Source organism: Phyllobates terribilis, unplaced genomic scaffold (assembly GCF_046119375.1).
Source record: "Phyllobates terribilis strain yellow unplaced genomic scaffold, ASM4611937v1 Scaffold_1__5_contigs__length_1240528914, whole genome shotgun sequence".
NCBI classification, from domain to species: Eukaryota; Metazoa; Chordata; class Amphibia; order Anura; family Dendrobatidae; genus Phyllobates; species Phyllobates terribilis.
The window spans coordinates 1,238,212,880-1,238,239,490 of NW_027362761.1; the positions used below are offsets into that span (position 1 = coordinate 1,238,212,880).

The 26,611-nt window shown below is 50.0% G+C and overlaps 1 protein-coding gene across 1 annotated transcript in view; it reads right to left on the minus strand.

Moving 5' to 3' along the window:
- Window positions 1-15,575, minus strand: part of LOC141164961 (microtubule-associated serine/threonine-protein kinase 3-like) — a 55,515-nt gene extending 39,940 nt beyond the window's left edge. Inside the window, exon 1 of the mRNA XM_073650624.1 lies at window positions 15,194-15,575. The gene's annotated coding sequence lies outside the window, so the exon portion shown is untranslated. The remainder of the gene's footprint in view (window positions 1-15,193) is intronic.
- Window positions 15,576-26,611: the final 11,036 nt, after the last annotated feature.

Consider the following 26,611-nt stretch of genomic DNA (forward strand, 5'->3'; position numbering starts at 1 on the left):
CCACGGTTGGCAAGTTGGAACTGTGAGATTCACTACGTGCACCACTGGTGTTTTGTGGAAAAGCACATGTAAGATTCTGCAACAGTCTCTGCTGATACTCCTGCATGCGTGCATCCCTTTCTATGGCAGGAATAATTTCTGCAAATTTACTTTTGTACCGGGGATCTAACAGTGTGGCAACCCAGTAGTCAGGATTATTTCTAATTCTCACAATTCGAGGGTCATGTTGCAGGTAGTGCAGCAAGAAGGCACTCATGTGTGTTGCGCATCCAGGAGCACCAAGTCCCTGTTGTGTTGGTGGCGAGGTAACAATCATGTTTCCTTCCTCTGTCCTCTCCCCCCAACTCGCACAACAGAAATGTGATCAAGGTCTCCCTCATCTGATGAGTCTTCCATCAGTTCGTCCTCCACTTCTTCCTGGGCTCCTGCACCTTCCTCACTAGTTTGGCTGCTACCATGCGCCCTGGTAAAACCATCTCCCCCACCCTCACATGCCTGCCGCCTTGGTGCTGCCGCCTTGGTGCTGCCGACTGTCTGGACCTTGCAGATGTTAGCCCTTCCGCATACAACTCCTCCACCTCTACTTCCTCCACCTCCTCTTGTGCCACCACCTGACTCTGAATTCTGTTTAACATGTGCTCCAGCATGTAAATCACCGGAATAGTCATGCTGATAATGGCATCGTCAGCACTAAACATCTTCGTCGCCATTTCAAAACTGTGCAGAAGGGTGCATAGGTCCCTGATCTGAGACCACTCCTCCAGCGTGATTTGCCCCACCTCTGGATCTCGTTGGCCCAGGCTATACGTCAGAACGTATTGCACCAGGGCTTGTCGGTGCTGCCACAGTCGCTGCAACATGTGCAGAGTTGAATTCCACCAGGTAGGCACATCGCATTTTAGCCGGTGAAGTGGCAGGCCCAACGACTTCTGTAGAGATGTAAGTCGCTGAGCTGCGGGATGCGAACGGCGGAAGTGAGCACACAGCGACCGTGCCCTCCGCAGAAGGCCATCTAGTCTGGGATAGTGGGCTAAAAATTGCTGGACAACCAGGTTCAACACGTGAGCCATACAAGGCACGTGTGTGACATTGCCCCGGCGAAGGGCCGCACCCAGGTTTGCAGCATTGTCGCACACGGCCTTCCCTGGTTTCAGGTCCAGTGGAGACAACCATTCATGAAATTGGTTCTCCAGAGCTGACCACAACTCCTCAGCTGTGTGACTCACATTTCCCAGACATTTCAAAGTAAAAACCGCCTGATGACGTTGAGCCCTACTGCCAGCATAGTAAGGAGGTGTGCAGGATCCCTTCTGCGCAGTTAGAAAGCTTGTGGCATGACCAGACAGGCTTTGGGTGCAGGTGGAAGACCGAGAGGAGGTTGAGGAGGCAGAAGCAGTGGAGGAACTTTGACATAAAGAGGATTGACGCACAACTCGTGGGGACGGCAAGACTTGGACAGCAGCCCCTTGTCCTGCTGTCACCATAGTTACCCAGTGCCCAGTCAGCGACATGTAACGCCCCTGTCCATGCCTACTCGTCCAAGTGTCTGTGGTGAAATGCACCCTGTCACACACAGAGTTTCTCAAAGAAGCGGTGATGTTGTGTGCGACATGCTGGTGGAGCGCAGGCACACCTTTCTTTGAGAAGTAGTGCCGACTGGGCATCTGGTACTGGGGCACTGCGACGGACATAAGGTCTCGAATATCCTCTGTGTCCACCAGGCGGAAAGGCAGCATTTCTGTAGCCAAGAGCTTGCAGATGGTGAAATTCAACCTCTTAGCTTTCTCATGGCTAGGAGGAAATGGTCTTTTACTTGTCCACATCTGAGGGACCGAGGGCTGGCTATTGTGCTTAGACAGGGTTGATAAGGGTGTCCCCGGCAAACTGCCGGTCTGTGAGGAAGATGCAGGCGGACATGTTAGGTTGCCTTGATCCAAAGGTGGTGCTATCGATGTCGGACAGCGCTCAACACCAGCTGGTGTTACCACCTCCAAAGAAAATGATGACCTGCCAATCACGCTGGCTGTTGCGGGTAAAGAGGTGGCAGGTCTGCGCCCCAAAACAGGTGTGACTGCTGTCCCCCCAGTCACAGAGGATGAAGAGGCCGCGGATGCACAAGATATGGCAGACGGTGGTTGGCCCGGCTGGCTAGGCCGCATTGTAGCACAGTGAGCTTCCCACTGCAACTTATGCTTCATGTCCATGTGCCGGTTCATGCATGAAGTACTCAAACTATGTATTTTTTGGCCTCTACTTAGCTTTTGCTGACAAATGTTACAGATAACACGAGTTGGGTCATCTTTATCGATCTGAAAAAATGCCCAGGCTATGGAAGGCTTAGCACCCATGCGACCTGAAGAGCCACCACGACTTGTGGTGAGAGGCAGAGTTGTGTTTGAGGATGCAGTTGTTGACGTGCTTCCAGTACTACGTCTCTGTCCAGGAAGGCGCAACCTGACCTCGTCGTCACTAGCATCTTCCTCCACCTCCTCTGCTGACCTCATCTCTTGGCTGACTGTGGGTTGACAGTAAGTGGGATCTCCAACCTCATCATTATCACCCTGTGCGTTATCACACCCGTCGTCCTCAGAGCCAACCTGTTCCTGCCCTGACAAAAAACTAAATACCAATCAGGTATTTGAGTCTCATCATCGTCTTCCTCATTGTCTCCACCAACAGGAGTTACAGTTTGGGAATGAGGGTCTTCATTATGGTCAGAACCTTCTGCGTCTGGTCCTGGATCCGACTCATAAAGATTCTGGGCATCAGTGCAGATCATTTCCTCGTCTGGATTCACAGAAGCGCTGGAGTCAACCTCTGATTCCCAGGCTATAGTATGAGTAAACAGCTCTGCAGACTCAACCATCTGTTCTACCTCATACTCAGACGGGCAGCTGGAGATTTGGGAGCTGTGAGGAAGCAAGTGCGATTGGGGTGACACCTTTGAGGACTGGAGTATTTGTGATGTTGAAGTTGATGTGGAGGAGAGCCCACTTAAAGGAGCACTTGATATCCGTTGAAGCACCTGCTGTTTTTGTGCCTCATCTGGAATTTGTAGCGATTGGCGTGGCCGTAAGAAAGGGATCTTATCACATTGTCCGCTAAAAGAAGTAGACATTTTAGTTTGGCTGGAAGATGGTCTTTCTTCTGCAGATGTTACTGTTGCTTTAACACCTACCCCACGGACACAACCTTTTTTCCCCTTCCCAACACGCCTATTCCCCTTTCCACCAGCAGCAGGCCTTTTTCCACTCATTTTGGTGGTTAACTAATTCACAACTCTGGAGTTGTTTGCACAAAAAAACAATGGATGGTAACCGAGCAGAGCTGAGTGGCCAAACTGTGGTATTAGGCCAAAACTATTGGCTGGGTTAGATGCAGAAAAAAATTATTTTTAATTTGCAACCTGATGGAGGTCAGTATAGATGGATTAATAGAATGATGCTATGCCCAAAAGATTTTACTTCACTAGGTGCAGTAAAAAAATTGGTATTCTATACACAGGTGGTATATCTTGCAACACAGATAGGCTACTCCACTGACTAACACACTCTGCAATAGGCCAAAAAGGATTAGCTTTGCTAGATTCAGCCAAATGCTGTGAAAAAAACTTGCACAGCACTGGCACAGACCTGCCTGGCAAAAACTGATAGGAACTGATGTAACCTAGTCCTGAAAAGGACTGCAATTACAATTAGTCTTTACTCCCACAATCTATCTATTTAAGAGCACAGACCTGCCTGATAAAAGTCGTAGGAAATGCTGTAACCTAGTCCTTAAAAGGACTGCAATCACAACTATTCCCTACTCCCAAGCTATCTGTAGATTTGTGCGAAAATTGGCTTGAAATTAACAAGGTATAGCGCATACAGCAACAGCGGTGCCGTCTAACACGCAGCTGCAGCAGTGAGAAAATGTTGGCGACGGGGAAAATGGCTGGTCTTATAGGGCAAGGACATGTGACATACACTGCCAATGACACATGCCCTTGCTTGTGTGAAAAAAAGCACTTTGCTCCGTGTGTGCGCTGCTGATAGGCTGACAGATTGCACCTCCCCACTGCAAATGCGGGAAAGAGAAAAAAAAATGGAGATCTTCATTGTTCCTGCAGAGATCCATCCCCTGCCCCTCCCCCGCCCCGCTGTACACTCAAACTGTGGATTAACATTAATTTTCATCATTACTGAGAAAAAATCCAGTTATGATTTTGGTGCACGAACAGTTATCGAACATAACCTCGAACAGCCGAATTTTTCTCAAATCGTTCGTGTTCGCCGAACGGCTCGAACACCGCCCAAAACAGCTCGAATTTGAGATTGGCGAACAGTTCGAGTCGAACACCGCTCATCTCTAGTCCCCTATTAATTGGGACAGGGAGGTTGAGCGAGAAAATGTGGGTGTTTGTTGTGGCACAATTTCAGCTTGCCCACGGCCTCGGTCTCTGCATTCACCACCATCACCATCACGTCCAGTTCCTCGTCCCTTGCCACGTGCCTTGCCCATTTTAAATGGAGGACAATATCTTCCACGCTCACAACAAATGACTGAATTTGGAGCGAAGTTATATGTGATCCGTGTGACGGAGAAACCACAGTTTTAAATACCTGGCCTGTAGGTAAGTAGTTTGAACAGCAAACTGGTGTCAATTGCTTCACTGACACACTGAAAAAAAAATTTAATGGAGGGAGAGAATGGGTGACGTGCCTCAGGAGATGGGCATCACTCATCTAAGGATATACATAAGCAGCTCCGACACCATTTTGTACAGCATCACAGGTACATGTTGTTCTGCACATCCCTTTTGTATTTAACACCACAGCCCTCATTGTAATGAGCTGCTTATGTATATCCTTAGATGAGTGATGCCCATCTCCTGAGGCACGTCGCCCATCCTCTCCTGAGGCACGTCGCCCATCCTCTCCTGAGGCACGTCGCCCATCCTCTCCTGAGGCACGTCGCCCATCCTCTCCTGAGGCACGTCGCCCATTCTCTCCTGAGGCACGTCGCCCATTCTCTCCTGAGGCACGTCGCCCATCCTCTCCTGAGGCACGTCGCCCATCCTCTCCTGAGGCACGTCGCCCATTCTCTCCTGAGGCACGTCGCCCATTCTCTCCTGAGGCACGTCGCCCATTCTCTCCTGAGGCACATCGCCCATTCTCTCCTGAGGCACGTCGCCCACCCTCTCCCTCCACACCTGAGTCTCCAGCACTCGGCTATGTCTCTCTTTTTAGCTGATATGCTGTTGAGTCTTCTGAGGCCGGCAGAGGAACGTCGTTTTACGCATTTGTGGCACCCCAGGGGTCTGGTTGCCACAGTAATAGAGATATTATGTCTGAGAGCAAGTGGGAGGTCTCTCTGGTCAGGAGGCCTAAACATACAACACGGCCCGCCCAGACCTGGGAGGGGAGGAATCTGCCCTTATAAACTGGGTCTGGGGCGGGATTAGGTTAGTCAGAGTCTGGAGAGGGAAAGTGACAACAGGAGCTCTGTAGGAGCAGGAGCGAGTGCCAGAGGCTGGAAGCTAGAGAGCTCGCCTTGGCTGAAGACACTAAACCCGGACACGGAGTCCGAGGCTGTGGGGACATCCAGGTCCAGCAGCAGAATCCAACCGGCAGGGGATTCCATGTCCTCTGGCCTTAGAAACCCGAAGGCACGGTCACAAGCAAGGGACCAGCACTGCCATCGTGAAGCGAAGGCTGACGGAAGGCCCCAAGTCACCGGCCATACGGGTGAGCACCACACGGTATACTCAGGACGTGGGCTACTTCTACCCGCATAGAGCAAGGTAGCCAGGAAAGAGTGCAGATAGTCGGGGAGGCCTACAACTCCACCTGCCCAGGGGAGATCCTGCTTGCTCACAGACTGACCAGGCCCCTACTGCTAACCACTACTCCCGGGAGGGTCTGCTTTATACCATCAGTAAAGACCCTGAACTGCACCACACGTCTCTGTGTTTCATGGCCGCACCAGCACCATTAGTATCGGGACGCTCACACCATCACTCCCATCATCCACATTAGCTGCCCTGAGGCAATACTTCTCCCGTGGGGAGTTATCCCATACTCGGCTGCGCAAACAACATCAGCCTCAGCGGTCTGCAGCGCAGCGGCGGTCCCCACTGACCGCAATCCACGGGTGGCGTAGTCGGATATTTGCTATTACATTAAGACTGCCACTGGTTTGACCGCCCTGGGCACGGACCGGGTCACCGCCACGGAGAACTACAACCCCCAGCATCCCAGCGATCCGGCTCCGGGTATCCCCCTGCACAGCACAGGCCCAGGGGGCGCGTCACATTTGACACTAATTTTCGGATGTATAATACTTTATTTGTTTTTGCTTTGTTTTGTTCATTATTTGTCTCTGTTTCTGTACACCACACTGATGAAGGCCTTATGTTTAGGCCGAAACGTTTGTTTTGATTTTGGACTGCATTAAATTCAATATAAATTCATCATATTTCGAGTGCTGAGGTTATTTCACAAGTATTTGGGTTTGGACCCTACTCGTGCACCAGTCAAGTTGTGCTGCGTTTTCTCTTTAAGTGATATAGACCCGATGACGCTGTGCGGCCAGCCAATCACTGTAATGCCACAACCAACATGGCTGCAGTATTACAGTGCATGGCAGGCAATCCCTGCATGTTCATTGGCTCTGTAAAGAGAGCCAAACATGCAGGGAGGAGACCCGAGCTCCCGCCGAGCAACCCCGGAAATACTCAGCGAGCGCCGAGCATGTCGAGCAGTGAGGTGGGCGAGCATGCTCGCTCATCACTAATCTTGAATCTTAGCAGAGATCTTTCATTGCTGTTTCTCTAATAGCATTACTAAATAATGTAAGATTGAAATATTATAATTTCCTACAATTTGCAATGTTCTAATATTATACAACCCCAGAGGCTAAAAAAAAGTTCAGAAAAGAAAGACACAATTCCTTCCTTATGAGTAAATAAAGCGATTGCTACAGACCTGAAGAATTCGGTTCCACCTTCCTGGGTGCAGCTCACGTTACTTTTACATCGGTCATTGAACATAAAGGGTGCAGCTACTGTAACTTCTGTCACTTTCCAATTCCATCAGAAGACATTGCACCTTGAACAGGAGAGAGGACAGCAGCGCTGATGGCAACTTCTCAAAATACAGATCTTGGACATACAGGCTTACAGCCCAAGAGTGGCATATCCAGTGGTAGTGTAGCGTAGTTTCCCATCATACGAAGGTGACCTTGTCGTGGTTGATGGGCACACATAAATTGGCCAAATTATGCGCAAAAAACCTTCATTTTTCAAAGTGACATTAGTCCAGATACAATATTTCTTATATTTTCATGTATGGAGTGCCGAAGTTCTTTTTGCAATTGAGATTACTTTTTTCTTCAGGGCACCCGAATAGACCAGTGAGCGACCCCTCTCTTTTTTCTAGAGTCCAGGAAGGGACATTTCTGAGAAATCTCAGCTGATGATGGGTGGTGACATGGCTGACTGTGTGCACCAGGCTCTGCTTCCTGCTGCATGGGCTTCGGGAAGCATGAACTCACCCATAGGCTCCTATCTGTCAGTAGGATCGACCACCTGAGCGTCTACATGTGCACTCAGGTCATAGGACGCGGAATAGCATAATACCGTCATATCTCCATCTGATCGTTATTCCAGAGAAATCCACCATGTAAATGAGCTGTTCCGGGCTGTGGGGGGCAGCGCCGCGCATCAGAAGTGGCCCCCAGAGATTACTTTACATAAGAGGGGCCGCGAACAGATGGAGGCTGAAATATGTCTCCTTACAAACACATTTATTGCAGCTCTCTGAGCTCTGCTGCATTGTAAGAATATTACAGTCCGGTCTGTCTGTGACCCGGAGGCTGAAGATGAGGGGAAGGAATAATCACACAGCTCCGCAGTGACGTCAGGAGAGCGGCCATCACACACCACACTGGAGACCATCACACATCACACTGGAGACCATCACACTGGAGACCATCACACACCACACTGGAGACCATCACACATCACACTGGAGACCATCACACACCACACTGGAGACCATCACACACCACACTGGAGACCATCACACACCACACTGGAGACCATCACACACCACACTGGAGACCATCACACATCACACTGGAGACCATCACACACCACACTGGAGACCATCACACATCACACTGGAGACCATCACACACCACACTGGAGACCATCACACTGGAGACCATCACACACCACACTGGAGACCATCACACATCACACTGGAGACCATCACACTGGAGACCATCACACACCACACTGGAGACCATCACACATCACACTGGAGACCATCACACATCACACTGGAGACCATCACACATCACACTGGTGACCATCACACATCACACTGATGATCATCACACTGGTGACCATCACACACCACACTGGAGACCATCACACATCACACTGGTGACCATCACACATCACACTGGAGACCATCACACACCACACTGGAGACCATCACACACCACACTGGAGACCATCACACATCACACTGGTGACCATCACACTGGTGACAATCACACACCACACTAGAGACCATCAGACACCACACTGGAGACCATCACACATCACACTGGTGACCATCACACACCACACTGGAGGCCATCACACACCACACTGGAGACCATCACACACCACACTGGAGACCATCACACATCACACTGGAGACCATCACACATCACACTGGTGACCATCACACACCACACATCACACTGGAGACCATCACACTGGAGACCATCACACACCACACTGGAGACCATCACACTGGAGACCATCACACTGGAGACCATCACACTGGAGACCATCAGACACCACACTGGAGACCATCAGACACCACACATCACACTGGAGACCATCACACATCACACTGGTGACCATCACACTGGTGACCATCACACACCACACTGGAGACCATCACACACCACACTGGAGACCATAACACATCACACTGGAGACCATCACACATCACACTGGTGACCATCACACTGGTGACCATCACACTGGTGACCATCACACACCACACTGGAGACCATCGCACACCACACTGGAGACCATCGCACACCACACTGGAGACCATCGCACACCACACTGGAGACCATCGCACACCACACTGGAGACCATCGCACACCACACTGGAGACCATCACACATCACACTGGAGACCATCACACATCACACTGGTGACCATCACACATCACACTGGAGACCATCACACATCACACTGGTGACCATCACACTGGTGACCATCACACACCACACTGGTGACCATCACACATCACACTGGAGACCATCACACATCACACTGGAGACCATCACACACCACACTGGAGACCATCACACACCACACTGGTGACCATCACACACCACACATCACACTGGTGACCATCACACATCACACTGGAGACCATCACACATCACACTGGAGACCATCACACATCACACTGGAGACCATCACACACCACACTGGAGACCATCACACATCACACTGGAGACCATCACACATCACACTAGTGACCATCACACTGGTAACCATCACACATCACACTGGTAACCATCACACACCACACTGGTGATCATTACACATCACACTGGTTACCATCACACACCACACTGGTGACCATCACACATCACACTGGTGACCATCACACACCACACTGGTGACCATTACACATCACACTGGAGACCATCACATATCACACTGGTGACCATCACACACCACACTGGAGACCATCACACATCACACTGGTGACCATCACACACCACACATCACACTGGAGACCATCACACATCACACTGGAGACCATCACACATCACACTGGTGACCATCACACACCAAACTGGTGACCATCACACACCACACTGGTGACCATTACACACCACACTGTAGACCATCACACATCACACTGGAGACCATCACACATCACACTGGTGACCATCACACACCACACATCACACTGGTGACCATCACACATCACACATCACACTGGTGACCTTCACACATCACACTGGTGACCATCACACATCACACTGGAGACCATCACACTGGAGACCATCACACATCACACTGGAGACCATCACACATCACACTGGAGACCATCACACATCACACTGGAGACCATCACACACCACACTGGTGACCATCACACATCACACTGGTGACCATCACACATCACACTGGTGACCATCACACATCACACTGGTGACCATCACACACCACACTGGTGACCATCACACATCACACTGGAGACCATCACACATCACACTGGTGACCATCACACACCACACTGGTGACCATCACACATCACACATCACACTGGTGACCATCACAAATCACACTGGAGACCATCACACATCACACTGGAGACCATCACACATCACACTGGTGACCATCACACATCACACTGGTGACCATCACACATCACACTGGAGACCATCACACATCACACTGGTGACCATCACACACCACACATCACACTGGAGACCATCACACATCACACTGGTGACCATCACACATCACACTGGAGACCATCACACATCACACTGGAGACCATCGCACACCACACTGGTGAGCATCACACTGGTGACCATCACACATCACACTGGAGACCATCACACACCACACTGGAGACCATCACACTGGTGCCCATCACACACCACACTGGAGACCATCACACATCACACTGGAGACCATCACACATCACACTGGAGACCATCACACACCACACTGGTGACCATCACACATCACACTGGTAACCATCACACATCACACTGGAGACCATCACACATCACACTGGTGACCATCACACACCACACTGGTGACCATCACACATCACACTGGTGACCATCACACATCACACTGGTGACCATCACACATCACACTGGTAACCATCACACATCACATTGGTGACCATCACACATCACACTGGTGACCATCACACATCACACTGGTGACCATCACACATCACACTGGTGACCATCACACATCACACTGGTGACCATCACACATCACACTGGTAACCATCACACATCACACTGGAGACAATCACACATCACACTGGTGACCATCACACATCACACTGGTAACTGTAAAGATCTGAGGTTGTGGGTTGTAAGTAATCACCTCGGCAGGTTAATGATGCAGCAATATTTTATTAATCATATCCATGGTAATGCAGCAATTCCAAGTAAATGGCCAAAATACAGTTCTCTCCGTCCTTAAGTTCTCAACCTGGGATCAGTAGTTCCACTGGCTTTGTATCAGGTGATACCCACTGTCTCCCACCCTTTGGGTGGCCCACAGATTTCGTATCTCCAGCCAGTATAGTCTGTAGCCACAGTCCACGATCCTCCAGATGACAGATAAAAGATGAAAGCACAGGTATCCAGGAGCAGCCGTCCTTCAATAAAGTGTAAATCCAAATGACATATCCACAGCTGAAGCACGTTTATCCACTTTAGCTGATAACAGATCTTCAACACTCCGTAAGTCATCCATCCAACAGCTCCAGGTCCACAGCCGCAGATCCTAACCCTCCGGCATCCTTCCACCAACTATCTCTAAAACATGTCTCTCCTTTCTTCCACTGGGATCAGTCCCCTCCCAGGTCAGAAGTGATCACACCCTCCCCCTTAAACATTCACTGTTTGCTAAAACAATGAAGAATACTCTAGATGCCTTCATCTGAGACTGCATGTAAGACCCCCTGTGGTGACGGCTCCGCTGTGTCTCAATCCACACTCACCTAATGAGATTATTGGCTGTTGAAACATTGGACTCCTGAGATAAAGATGAGATTAGTGGAATGCTGGACATTTTACAAGTGAATCTTCCATACTGACAAGTAAGCAGAACTGTACAAAACATAACAAATCACTAATAAAACACAATAATAATATTGACAAAAATGGTGGTCCGTTGCTGGAAAAGTATCATAGTCTTTAATAAGTGGGCAGCTCCTCACATACCTCCCCCACTTTTTCAGCACGGACACGAATGTAAGAAGTCTCGCCTTTATGAGAACGAAACTTTGTATCATCCAGTTTCCTCAAAGCATATTCCATGTCGTCCTTGCGAATATACTCCACAGTCGCCATTCCACCCTGGTATACGTCAGTGTAATAGACATCTCCAGCTTCTCTCATATGGTCTTTCAGATCCTGCCAATTTCCCGATGGGGTAAGCCATGAGACAAGGACTCTGTATTTAGTTCGCTGGATCAGGGGTCTGTCCTCTCTGCGGGGTCCTCCATATCCCCCCCCTGATCCCCGGTTTGTCCTGGGAATCTCCCCACGTGCCCAATGAGAACCAAACTTGTATCCATTGCGACCAATCCCAGAGTGCTGATCCCCAGTTAGGGGGATGGTCACTTGGTGGGCTGGTAAAGGGAGCTCTGGGGGGGACAATATCTGGGCTGACCAGAGTAATCGTAGAACCAGTGTCCTGAAGTCCCTGGCCCTCCTCCCTGATGTCATTTCCCTCCCCCACGTCACATTCCTTCATGGTAGCAGTTGTTGTATTTTGTGTATTACTCACCACAGGTGGGGGGTTAGTCTGCAGATAGTGCCTCTCCCTCTAGGCTGAGAACTGGTCTTTGGCTTTGGGTTACGACATTGGCCCAGTGGCACACCAATCTATTGTTAGAGAGCCATCAGCCGGCTATGCTTTGTTGTTCCCATTATTAACGAGTGGGTCTCCTATACTGTTATTGCATATGCAGTGACTGTAAGGGTTGCCAAAAATTTGGACGCAACCCAATACCCCTTTGAAGAGACAGAGGAGGGTCTCAGTAAAAAAATGTTTCCATTATAAAGGAGCGGGTCTCCTATAGTGGTAATGCCCATGCTGTGACTGCAAGGGCTGCCAAAATTTGGGAAAAAACACCACTAACAATTTAAAGACAAAGAGAGCAGGGCCACACTAATGACATGTTCCCATTAGAAAGGAGAGGGTCTACTATATAGTTTTGGATATGCAGTGAGTCCAACGACTGCCAAAATTTATGAAAAACCCCAATAACAATTTAAAGACATATAGAAATGGACCTCAGTAACAACATATTTCCATTAGAAGGGAGTGGGTGTCCCATACTGTTTGCCTATGCAGTGAAGCAACGGCTGGCAAAAATTTGGAAGAACTCCAATGCCCCTTGCAAGAGACGTAGATATGGTAAATATGGTGGTGATATGGTGGTGGAGGATGAGGATGAGGAGAAGGAGGAGAACAAGAGCAAATAGACAAAATCAGGAATCGTATACCCATGTGTTGGTGTGAAGACAGAGGTGCATAGGAATAGAGTTAGACCTCCAAAAAAAAAAAAGATACTGGATTTGAGTTTATGTTACGCTGCTACCATTCGGTGGTGTTGAGAAGTCTGGCCCAATCCAGCCCTTGTTCATTTTTAGAAGAGTCAGCCTGTCAGCATTTTCAGTTGACAGGCGGATGCGCTTATCAGTTATAATTCCACCAGCGGCACTAAAAACCCGCTCTGATAAAACGCTAGCGGCAGGGCAGGCCAGGACCTCCAAGGCATAGAGAGCCAGTTCATTCCACGTGTCCAGCTTGGATACCCAATAATTATAAGGCACAGAGGAATCACAGAGGATGGTCGGCAAGGTACTCCCTCAGCATCTTCCCAAACTTTGCACTCCTTGTGAGAGTACCCCGCGCCTCAGGGCCTGTGCGATGGGAGGGTCTGAGAAAACTGTCCCAGAACTTTGTCAGTGTTCCCCTGCCTCTGCTGGATTGGAGTTGTTTTTATCACTAATTCCGCAACAAGGACCTTATCGTACTGCACCATTTTATTTGGTCTGTCCTGCAAAGGAATAAGAGATATAAAGTTCTCCTTGTAGCGTGGGTCTAGAAGTGTCACCAACCAGTAATGACTGTCACCCAAAAATTGGACAATGCAAGGGTCACGGGAAAGGCAGCGTAACAAACTCAGCCATGCGTGCCAGACTGCAAAGAGGCAAGACTTCCGTGCCCTCACCAAGGGGACAACTGACCATGCTCTCCTCCTCATCCTCCTCCTCCTCTCTGTCCTCTGGCCATCCACGCTGAACAGACGGTATGGCAGTTGTGTAGGTAGTATGGTGCATGAAACTAGCTCTTGTTCTTCCTCCTCCTCTTCCTCATTGTCACCCAATCCATGTTGGGATGAGATGAGGCAGGGCTGTGTGTAATCACCCTGTATGGTTCCTTGCTCCATCTCATCGTGCTCCACCTGCAATGCCTCCTCTTTGATTGTGAGCAGAGAGCGTTTCAGAAGACAGAGAAGCAGGATGGTGACACTAATTATGGTGTCATCGTCGCTCACCATCTTGGTGGAGTCCTCAAAGTTTTGGAGGATGGTACATATCTCTGACATCCAGGTCCACTCCTGAGGTCTTATGTGTGGAGTCTGAACTGAATACGGAGGGCCTTCTTGATGCTGGTACTCCACAACTGCCCTCTTCTGCTTCACTAACACACTCCAACAAAATCTAAATGGAGGCCAGAAATGGCTGAATTTGGAGCAATATTATATGTGATCAGTGTGACGAAAAATCGCAGTTTTGTATACCTGGCCTGTAGGGAACTATTTTGAACAGCGACCTGGTGTCAATAACTTCACTGACACACTGAAACAAAATTTAAATAGAGGCCAATATTCTCCAGGTTCACAACAAATTTCTGGATTTTTATCGCTGTAATATGGAAAGGACCTGGCTGTATTCTGCAGTGCCAACAAGCAAATGGCGCAGAAAAACGGTGTTCTCTGGATTGCTTTTTAACCAAATAATCAGGATTAAGATCAAAAAAATAATTATCCCTGAGACCTGGGGCTGTTCCTACAAATATCTGTAACAGCAGCAGATAGAACTGGAATGGATGGAGCCTCTAGTGCTGTATACATTGCCTGCCTGCCTAGCTCTGATATATATATATTGTAAGGCAGCGCTAGTCATCATAATGGGGGATACTCGCTTCGCTGCGTCAATCAATGCACACGTGCAATGTCTCTCCGTTTTTCTCAACTCAGCAGTTTATTGCCTCATCATAAACCGCCGTTCACACAGATAATGTCAAACAAGCCCAAGTGGCAGACAGGCCCACTTGGTTCTAGTTACAGCCTTCAGCAAGGTAATAATAAAGCAATGTCCATGTAAGTGTCCATAACACAAAGAGTATTACCTTAGTCGGTTTTAGCTGCTTCAGTCTGCCACCACTGTGGCTCTAAGGCTTGACCACACGTGGTCTCCAGCCCTCCTCCCGTCCAAGGCCACTGGCATCTCTCACACTCTCAGATCCAGGCTCTGCCCTCCAGGACGCTTGTCTGGCACTCCGAGGCTTACTGGCATCCCTTACACTCTCATACAAGGATCCAGGCTTCACCTCCCAGGAGTCCACCAGGCCTCACACGAGCGGTGTTCCCCCACACACAGGGAACAGCCTCGTGCCTTTCACACCTGACACAAGAACACCCAACACCCAGGGTTTATATATCCTGTAGCACACACACACACACAGACAGGACCTTGCTGATGTCACAGTCATGTGATCAGACAGACATTCTGTGCATACAGGACCTGAGCTATGTCACAGTCATGTGACCAGTCACCTGAGGGAAAGGTACATGTTCAGCAAAACACACACACTGGATCACCACAGCCATGCCACTGCACCACAATATATATACACTGTGTGCCGAATTATTAGGCAAGTTGTATTTTAGAGGATTATATTTATTATTGATCAACAACTATGTTCTCAATCAACCCAAAAGACTCATAAATATCCAAGCTTAATATTTTTGGAAGCTGGAGTGGGTTTTTTTTAGATTTGGCTATCTTAGGAGGATATCTGTTTGTGCAGGTAACTATTACTGTGCAGAATTATTAGGTAACTTAATAAAAACCAAATATAATCCCATCTCACTGGTTAATTTTCACCAGGTAAACCAATATCAGTGCACAAAATTTAGAAATAAACATTTCTGACATGCAAAAACAAAAACTAAAAAAATGAGTGATGAATATAGCCATCTTTCTATGATGACACTCAGCAGCCTCCATCCATAGATTCTGTCAGTTGCTTGATCTGTTTTCGATCAACATTGCGTGCAGCAGCCACCACAGCCTCCCAGACACTGCTCCCAGAGGTGTACTGTTTTCCCTCCCTGTAGATCTCACCACAGCTTCCCAGACACTGCTCCCAGAGGTGTACTGTTTTCCCTCCCTGTAGATCTCACCACAGCCTCCCAGACACTGCTCCCAGAGGTGTACTGTTTTCCCTCCCTGTAGATCTCACCACAGCTTCCCAGACACTGCTCCCAGAGGTGTACTGTTTTCCCTCCCTGTAGATCTCACCACAGCCTCCCAGACACTGCTCCCAGAGGTGTACTGTTTTCCCTCCCTGTAGATCTCACATTTTATGATGGACCACAGGTTCTCTATGGGGTTCAGATCAGGTGAACAAGGGGGCCATGTCATTATTTGTTCTTCTTTTAGACCTTTACTGGCCAGCCACGCTGTGGAGTAGTTGGATGCATGTGATGGAGCATTGTCCTGCATGAAAATCATGTTTTTCTTGAACGATACCGACTTCTTCCTGTACCACTGCTTGAAGAAGTTGTCTTCCAGAAACTGGCAGTAGGTCTGGGAGTTGAGCTTCACTCCATCCTCAACCCAAAAAGGTCCCACAAGTTCATCTTTGATGATACCAGCCCATACCAGTACCCCACCTCCACCTTGCTGGCGTCTGAGTCGGAGTGGAGCTCTCTGCCCTTTACTGATCCAGCCTCTTGCCCATCCATCTGGCCCATCAAGAGTCACTCTCATTTCATCAGTCCATAAAACCTTTGAAAAATCAGTCTTAAGATATTTCTTGGGCCATTCTTGACGTTTTATCTTTTGTTTCTTGTTCATAGGTGGTGGTTTTTCAGCCTTCCTTACCTTGGCCATGTCCCTGAGTATCGCACACCTTGTGCTTTTTGATACTCCAGTAACATTGCAGCTCTGAAATATGGCAAAACTGGTGGCGAATGGCATCTTGGCAGCTTCACGCTCTGCATACCAGGATTGGGGGATGAGGGGTACCATGCATACCAGGATTGGGGGGATTGGGGGGAGAGGGGACCATGCATACCAGGACTGAGGTGTGAGGGGGGCCATGCATACCAGGATTGAGGATGAGGGGTGCCATGCATACCAGGATTGGGGGGTGAGGGAGCCATGCATACCAGGATAGGGATGAGGGGTGCCATGTATGCCAGGAATGAGGGATGGGGTGCCATGCATACCAGGATTGGGGGATGAGGGGTGCCATTCATGCTATGATTGGGATGAGGGGAACCATGCATACCAGGAATGAGGGATGGGGTGCCATGCATACCAGGATAGGGATGAGAGGTGCCATGCATACCAGGATGAGGGATGGGGTGCCATGCATACCAGGATAGGGATGAGGGGTGCCATGCATACCAGGATGAGGGATGGGGTGCCATGCATACCAGGATAGGGATGAGAGGTGCCATGCATACCAGGATAGGGATGAGGGGTGCCATGCATACCAGGATGAGGGATGGGGTGCCATGCATACCAGGATAGGGAAGAGGGCAGCACGTAACAGGATGGGGGCAGCACAAATACCAGGATGGGGGCAGCACAAATACCAGGATGGGGGCAGCACAAACACCAGGATGGGGGCAGCACAAACACCAGGATGGGGGCAGCACAAACACCAGGATGGGGGCAGCACAAATACCAGGATGGGGGCAGCACAAGTACCAGGATGGGGGCAGCATAAATACCAGGATGGGGGCAGCACAAATACCAGGATGGGGGCAGCACAAGTACCAGGATGGAGGTAGCACAATTACCAGGATGGGGGCAGCACAAGTACAAGGATGGGGGCAGCACAAGTACCAGGATGGGGGCAGCACAAGTACCAGGATGGAGGCAGCACAAGTACCAGGATGGGGGCAGCACAAGTACCAGGATGAGGGCAGCACAAGTACCAGGATGGAGGCAGCACAAGAACCAGGATGGGGGCAGCACAAGTACCAGGATGGAGGCAGCACAAGTACCAGGATGGGGACAGCACAAGTACCAGGATGGGGGCAGCACAAATACGAGGATGGGGGCAGCACAAATACCAGGATGGGGGCAGCACAAATACCAGGATGGGGGCAGCACAAATACCAGGATGGAGGCAGCACAAATACCAGGATGGGGGCAGCACAAATACCAGGATGGGGGCAGCACAAGAACCAGGATGAGGGCAGCACAAATACCAGGATGGAGGCAGCACAAGTACCAGGATGGGGGCAGCACAAGTACCAGGCTGGGGGCAGCACAAATACGAGGATGGGGGCAGCACAAACACCAGGATGGGGGCAGCACAAATACCAGGATGGGGGCAGCACAAATACCAGGATGGAGGCAGCACAAGAACCAGGATGAGGGCAGCACAAATACCAGGATGGAGGCAGCACAAGTACCAGGATGGGGGCAGCACAAGTACCAGGCTGGGGGCAGCACAAATACGAGGATGGGGGCAGCACAAACACCAGGATGGGGGCAGCACAAGTACCAGGATGGAGGCAGCACAAGTACCAGGATGGGGGCAGCACAAGTACCAGGATGGGGGCAGCACAAATACGAGGATGGGGGCAGCACAAATACCAGGATGGGGGCAGCACAAATACCAGGATGGGGGCAGCACAAATACCAGGATGGAGGCAGCACAAATACCAGGATGGGGGCAGCACAAATACCAGGATGGGGGCAGCACAAATACCAGGATGGAGGCAGCACAAATACCAGGATGGGGGCAGTACAAATACCAGGATGGAGGCAGCACAAGAACCAGGATGAGGGCAGCACAAATACCAGGATGGGGGCAGCACAAATACCAGGATGGGGGCAGCACAAATACCAGGATGGGGGCAGTACAAATACCAGGATGGAGGCAGCACAAATACCAGGATGGGGGCAGCACAAATACCAGGATGGGGGCAGCACAAGAACCAGGATGGAAGCAGCACAAGAACCAGGATGGGGGCAGCATAAATACCAGGATAGGGGCAGCACAAATACCAGGATGGGGGGGCAGCACAATTACTAGGATGGGGGCAGCACAAGTACCAGGATGGAGGCAGCACAAGAACCAGGATGGAAGCAGCACAAGAACCAGGATGGGGGCAGCATAAATACCAGGATAGGGGCAGCACAAATACCAGGATGGGGGGGCAGCACAATTACTAGGATGGGGGCAGCACAAGTACCAGGATGGGGGGCAGCACAATTACTAGGATGGGGGCAGCACAAGTACCAGGATGGGGGCAGCACAAATACCAGGATGGGGGCAGCACAAATACCAGGATGGAGGCAGCACAAATACCAGGATGGGGGCAGCACAAATACCAGGATGGGGGTAGCACAAGTACCAGGATGGAGGCAGCACAAGAACCAGGATGGAGGCAGCACAAGAACCAGGATGAGGGCAGCATAAATACCAGGATAGGGGCAGCACAAGTACCAGGATGGGGGGGCAGCACAATTACCAGGATGGGGGCAGCACAAGTACCAGGATGGGGGCAGCACAAGTACCAGGATGGGGGGCAGCACAATTACCAGGATGGGGGCAGCACAAGTACCAGGATGGGGGCAGCACAAGTACCAGGATGGGGGCAGCACAAATACCAGGATGGGGGCAGCACAAATACCAGGATGGGGGCAGCACAAATACCAGGATGGGGGGCAGCACAAGTACCAGGAAAGAGGCAGCACAAGTACCAGGATGGGGGCAGCACAAGAACCAGGATGGGGGCAGCATAAATACCAGGATGGGGGCAGCACAAGTACCAGGATGGAGGCAGCACAAGAACCAGGATGGAGGCAGCACAAGAACCAGGATGGGGGCAGCATAAATACCAGGATAGGGGCAGCACAAATACCAGGATGGGGGGGCAGCACAATTACTAGGATGGGGGCAGCACAAGTACCAGGATGGGGGTAGCACAAATACCAGGATGGAGGCAGCACAAATACCAGGATGGGGGCAGCACAAATACCAGGATGGAGGCAGCACAAATACCAGGATGGGGCAGCACAAATACCAGGATGGGGGCAGCACAAGTACCAGGATGGGGGCAGCACAAATACCAGGATGGAGGCAGCACAAGAACCAGGATGGAGGCAGCACAAGAACCAGGATGGGGGCAGCATAAATACCAGGATAGGGGCAGCATAAGTACCAGGATGGGGGGGCAGCACAATTACCAGGATGGGGGCAGCACAAATACCAGGATGGGGGCAGCACAAATACCAGGATGGAGGCAGCACAAGAACCAGGATGGAGGCAGCACAAGAACCAGGATGGGGGCAGCATAAATACCAGGATAGGGGCAGCACAAGTACCAGGATGGGGGGGCAGCACAATTACCAGGATGGGGGCAGCACAAGTACCAGGATGGGGGCAGCACAAGTACCAGGATGGAGGCAGCACAAATACCAGGATGGGGGCAGCACAAATACCAGGATGGGGGCAGCACAAGTACCAGGATGGAGGCAGCACAAGAACCAGGATGGAGGCAGCACAAGAACCAGGATGGGGGCAGCATAAATACCAGGATAGGGGCAGCACAAATACCAGGATGGGGGCAGCACAAATACCAGGATGGGGGCAGCACAAGTACCAGGATGGAGGCAGCACAAGAACCAGGATGGGGGCAGCACAAGTACCAGGATGGGGGCAGCACAAGTACCAGGATGGGGGCAGCACAAGTACCAGGATGGGGGGCAGCACAATTACCAGGATGGGGGCAGCACAAGTACCAGGATGGGGGCAGCACAAATACCAGGATGGGGGCAGCACAAATACCAGGATGGGGGCAGCACAAATACCAGGATGGGGGCAGCACAAATACCAGGATGGGGGCAGCACAAACACCAGGATGGGGGCAGCACAAATACCAGGAAAGGGGCAGCACAAATACCAGGATGGAGGCAGCACAAATACCAGGATGGAGGCAGCACAAATACCAGGATGGAGGCAGCACAAGAACCAGGATGGAGGCAGCACAAGTACCAGGATGGAGGCAGCACAAGAACCAGGATGGAGGCAGCACAAGTACCAGGATGGAGGCAGCACAAGAACCAGGATGGGGGGCAGCACAAGTACCAGGATGGGGGCAGCACAAGAACCAGGATGGGGGCAGCACAAGAACCAGGATGGGGGCAGCACAAGTACCAGGATGGAGGCAGCACAAGAACCAGGATGGAGGCAGCACAAGAACCAGGATGGAGGCAGCACAAGAACCAGGATGGGGGGCAGCACAAATACCAGGATGGGGGGCAGCACAATTACCAGGATGGGGGGCAGCACAATTACCAGGATGGGGGGCAGCACAATTACCAGGATGGGGGCAGCACAATTACCAGGATGGGGGCAGCACAAGTACCAGGATGGGGGCAGCACAATTACCAGGATGGGGGCAGCGCAATTACCAGGATGGGGGCAGCACAAGTACCAGGATGGGGGCAGCACAAGTACCAGGATGGGGGCAGCACAAACACCAGGATGGAGGCAGCACAAATACCAGGATGGAGGCAGCACAAGTACCAGGATGGGGGCAGCAAAAGTACCAGGATGGGGGCAGCACAAATACCAGGATGGGGGCAGCACAAACACCAGGATGGAGGCAGCACAAGTACCAGGATGGAGGCAGCACAAATACCAGGATGGGGGCAGCACAAGTACCAGGATGGGGGCAGCAAAAGTACCAGGATGGGGGCAGCACAAATACCAGGATGGGGGCAGCAAAAGTACCAGGATGGGGGCAGCACAAATATCAGGATGGAGGCAGCACAAACACCAGGATGGAGGCAACACAAGTACCAGGATGGGGGCAGCACAAGTACCAGGATGGGGGCAGCACAAACACCAGGATGGAGGCAGCACAAATACCAGGATGGGGGCAGCACAAGTACCAGGATGGGGGCAGCAAAAGTACCAGGATGGGGGCAGCACAAACACCAGGATGGAGGCAGCACAAGTACCAGGATGGGGGCAGCACAAATACCAGGATGGGGGCAGCACAAATACCAGGATGGGGGCAGCACACACCAGCATTGGAGACCATATGCCAATAAAACTGCTCGCCACCCGGGCGTAGAACGGGCTCAATGGCTAGTATATATATATGTTGTGGAATACCTACAATACCTGATACACAAGTGAATCTCTCCCTGACGCAGCAGCTCCTCTCCCTACACTGTCTGATTGTGGAGTGACGGTGACGAGCATGGCGGCGCCCGGTCTGATATACACCTGATGATGCTGTGCGGCCAGCCAATCACTGTAATGCCACAACCAACATGGCTACTGCATTACAGTGATTGGCTGGCAATCCCTGCATGTTCATTGGCTCTGTAAAGAGCGCCAAACATGCAGGGAGGAGACCCGAGCTCCCGCCGAGCATCTGGAGCAGTAGTGAGCATGCTCCGTCATCACTAAACCTGTATAGACCTGGACTGGGGCATGTAATAAAGAAGTTCTGTTCTGATACTGAGAGTGTTAGTGCGGTTCTCTCTCTTTCTACATGGACTTAGATTTTACAACAGGCGCAACGTCTCAGAACGTCCCACATTATGTGGCGACAACAGTTCTTATAATGCTGAGGTAAAATGAAAGCTGAGCTCTGATTGGTGGCGATGGACACCAGCACCGCACTCTTATCAACTGTGACTAAAAAAAGTCTCTTTTCTGCCCATAACGACCAATCTCCGTACAGCTGATGGACGGACGCAGTGTGATGGAGGCAAAAAATCTCAGGAAAAATAATGGTAAGGTTTTTTATTAATAATAGAATAGAAGTACAAGGGAGGGAGCAAACCAGGACCCGAATCAATAGGTGAAATCCTAGTCTGGAGAAAGCCGGGGTCAGATACCAGGTGATCAGTGGCAGCCGGGGTCAGATACCAGCAGTGATGGTGGATCTGGTGACAGTCAGAAGGCCACAGGTGGATGGTGAAGGTCCTTCTATAAAGCTCCAGCAGTGATGGTGGATCTGGTGACAGTCAGAAGGCCACAGGTGGATGGTGAAGGTCCTTCTATAAAGCTCCAGCAGTGATGGTGGATCTGGTGACAGTCAGAAGGCCACAGGTGGATGGTGAAGGTCCTTCTATAAAGCTCCAGCAGTGATGGTGGATCTGGTGACAGTCAGAAGGCCACAGGTGGATGGTGAAGGTCCTTCTATAAAGCTCCAGCAGTGATGGTGGATCTGGTGACAGTCAGAAGGCCACAGGTGGATGGTGAAGGTCCTTCTATAAAGCTCCAGCAGTGATGGTGGATCTGCTGGACTTCAGGGCGCTGGATGTGGAGGTCTCCCGTCCTTTAGATGACACGAGGACAACAGTGACAACACGCAAATACGCGCGCAGCCCTGGATAATCCTCGCCGGCAGGATGATAAGATCCGGCGGAAGATGGAGCCTATGAGAAGAGAAGTAAATCTAGTGTCAGTGATGGGACTCCATATGACATGATCCTACTGTGCGGTCACTGTGGCCGGACGGCAGAGGAGTCTCATCACACAGAGATCAGGGGTCATCGTCAGCCATCATACATGTGACAATCCCATCACCGGCAGAGGACATCGGCTCCCCATGGATTCTCCTCACTGGTGACATCACACAACATGGAGATGATCCTCACACTTACCTTTTCTCTTTTTCCCCTTTTTTACATTCTCTGAGTTTTGTTCTTCGTTCCTCGGATTTTTTGCAGATTTTCTTTCCTCCTCAGCTGGAAATTCTGATGAGAAAGTAAAAGACAAGAACTGACTAAGGAGATATTGTTCTGGGATCGGCTTTGTATCTCTCCTGTATATAGTAGGATTGTTCTAGTCCTGGCCCCTATAGTCCTGATAATCCGCTATCATAGGGCAGGATAAGTCCTATAGACCGGACAGGACCTCATCTGACCGGCATTACATGTGTCACTAATGCGGAGGAGCAGTGAGCGCCCTGTGTGCCGCCATGTGGTGCACCCCTAATGAGCCATATTCTACTATAGGAGCCGATGTCTCATTATAATGACGGAGGTTACTGGATGCTACAACGTATCTCACAGAATCCATGAGAAAACTACAAGCTGTAAGGAGATAGAGATCCAGTATGGGCCGAGGGGCACCATAACTGGGGTCCATGGAGCATGGGGAACATAGGAGACCTAGGACAGGAGAACCAGGGGGAATATTTCACCCTTGATGACAACATTCACGTTTCTGGGGTTATAGACAAGTACATACCTGACAATGGGGACGAGGATGACGAGTGGCTTATAGCATCGTCTCCGTCAGATTCAGGGAAAGATTCTTTCTGCCTGTTTGGAAGAAGAAACACGAGTAAATCACAAGTAACCTTCATATAAAAGGATTGTCTCACTAGAAGAACCCCGACTATAGGGTCTAATAGGACATAGGAAAGTCATAGTGGGGAAGGTCTCCAGCTTATATCTACCATGTATGGAGCAGAGCGGAAAACAACTACCAAGAATGGCCGGCATGTAATACCACATCCCTCCTGCAGTGGGCAGCACTAACAATGCATGACCGGCTGTAATTATAGGTCGTTATCACCAGTGGTTTCTGAAGCCACAATCACAATGACCGCTGATCATGGGGCGGTGGATGCGGCATTTGATATTATGGTATTTATGTCCTATATTTGGTGTTGTGCACAGATATCAGCCTGGAGCTCCAGTAATGACCCCACTGTGAGGAGCCGGCCACTTACTAAAGATTATTGGAACAATGCATGTAGTGCGGAGTCCACGGCTCGGAGGGATGCAGACTTTTTCCAGCACGGAGCACCGATTCCGTCAATCTTATTATTGTGTTTTATTAGTGATTTTTTTGCTCGTCAGTTCAGTCTCGGGAATCAATGCTTCCAGTCAGTGACAGTAAGCAGAGGAAGACGTGCAGGCTGGATTTTATGCATACATAAGGCCAGACACAGGATTGGTAATCAAGGAAAGTCATCATTCCATTAATCTCGTTAGTATCTCAGGGGCGTTAAACCATTGCTCTAACAGCTACTAGTCCCACTGTGTGGATGGGGACAGGAGACACAGAGAAATCGTCACCACAGGGGTCTCACATTTAGTCCCAGGTGAAGGGCTGCTGGAATATTCTTCATTCTTTAAGCTAAAAGCAAATGTTTAAGGGGGAGGGTGTGAACACTTCTGCCCATCCAGGAGGCTGATCGCAGGGAGGGAGGAAAAGAAGCCACATGTTTAGTCAGGGAGTTGGTGGAATGACGTCGAAGGGATAGGATCTAGGCTGAGGTCCTGGAGCCCATGGATGGATGGCCTATGGAGTTTGGTGATCGGTTGCTGACTGGGCTGGATAAAGTGCTACAGTTGTGGGATCTGTCATCGGGATTTGATGAACTTTAAAGGGGTTTTCCCACAAACAAATGTTGATTTTAGTTAACAGATCTTGGAATAATAATAATTTCCACAATTGAATGTGTTTAAATAAAATGTTCCTGTGCTGAGATAATATTATAAATGTGCCCCTGCTATGTACTGTGTAATGGCTGTGAACACTTCTGTCCATCCAGGGGGTTGATCCCAGGGAGGGAGGACATAAACCTATTTTAGGACTATTGCGACCGGATATCTGTGCTTCTATAGATTTATCTTTCATCCGGAGGAGCGTGTAATGTGAATACAGACTATACTGGCTGGAGATAAGAAATCTGTGAGCCAACCAAAAGTTAGGAGACAGTGAGTATCACATAGTACAAAGGGAGTGGAATTTCCACCCCAGGGAGGGGATCTTGTGGGCTGGGAGCAATATATTTTGGCCATTTACCTGGAGTTTTTGTAAAACCTTGGATGTAAGGAATAATATATTGTTGCATTGTTAAGCTGCCTAGGTGATTATTACAACCCACAACCTCAGATCTTTACACCCACAATCTACTCACATTTCTGAGATGTTTGTGCCGGATGCTGGGGTACACTCTGGAGGGCACTTGGGATCCTCATTGTTCATCATGCTGGTATCGATGGTACAGAGCTAAAAACGGGCAAAAATAAAATATGAAATACTTTTTTTTACTTCTAGAGGTCTTTTTTTTTGCATATTCTGGATTTATTGATCACATACTTACTTTAGAAAGCCTTTCAGAGGATGACGTAAAATTTTGGTAGTCAAGGCTCTCGTTGCTCTCACTTGTGCCCTCCTCAGCCTCTAAGACCACATGCATGTCTATATCAGCGTGATCTACAAGACATAGGTAATGAAATGTTATTATAGGTTGTCAGTATAACACAGTCACCAGTTATCACTAATATTTGTGGGAAACAATTGGCACATATTAAGGAAGACGAGACAAACAGCTGCTTAGTCTAGATGATGTCTCCTTCTACTTACTGATAAAGAGGCTGGTGTCCACGTCTGACACAAGCTGAGGAACGTACTCCGGCTTCTGACTTAGAAGGTTGTCAAATTCTAACTCACTCAGGAATGGATGGCCCTTGATCTCAAATGCTCCTCCTTGAAAAGGAAAAACAATAGTGATGCGGACCTTGTCAGAGA